The following is a 645-nucleotide window of genomic DNA, read 5'->3' as shown; positions in this document are numbered from 1 at the left end:
TGTAGCTTTTGAGGATCTTTTGGTCTACTTCACTTTGTCAGGTAGGTCCTATTTAAGTGATTTCTAGATTGGGAACAGGTGTGCAGTAATCAGGCCTGGGTGTGGCTACAGAAATTGAACTCAGGTGTGATCAGCCACAGTTATGTTTTAACAGGAGCTGGGGGGCAAACACTTTTTCACACAGGGCCATGTAGCTTTGGATTTTTTTCTTCCTCATTAATAAAACCCTTAATTTAAAAACTGAATTTTGTGTTTACTTGTGTTATCTTTGACTAATGTTTAAATTTGCAAAAAAGTAAGAAATCAGGAAGGGGGCAAACACTTTTTCACACCACTGTATATATATGTGTGTGTGATGGGATTGAATGGAGGCTCATTATAGTTGCAGGTTGTTTGCAAATGCATTGAAGCTCAGTAAAAACAAGAACATTACATAATGGAAAAAATGCGCTCATTTTGTGGTCATGATCCCCCTCTGGCCGCAATATGCTGAATATTTAAATAAGTACATTTATCTTTATATGGCTGCAGTACCTGCTGTCCCCATGGGGGGGTTTCCCTCTGGGAGGTGACGTCGAGGGGATTTCCACACCTGAAGCAGCCAATCAGAGCGAGGCAGCTGCGGAAATAACAAAACCGGAGTAG

This window comes from Epinephelus moara, chromosome 2, assembly GCF_006386435.1.
Source record: "Epinephelus moara isolate mb chromosome 2, YSFRI_EMoa_1.0, whole genome shotgun sequence".
Lineage (NCBI taxonomy): Eukaryota > Metazoa > Chordata > Actinopteri > Perciformes > Serranidae > Epinephelus > Epinephelus moara.
Note: the sequence above shows the minus strand (reverse complement) of the source record.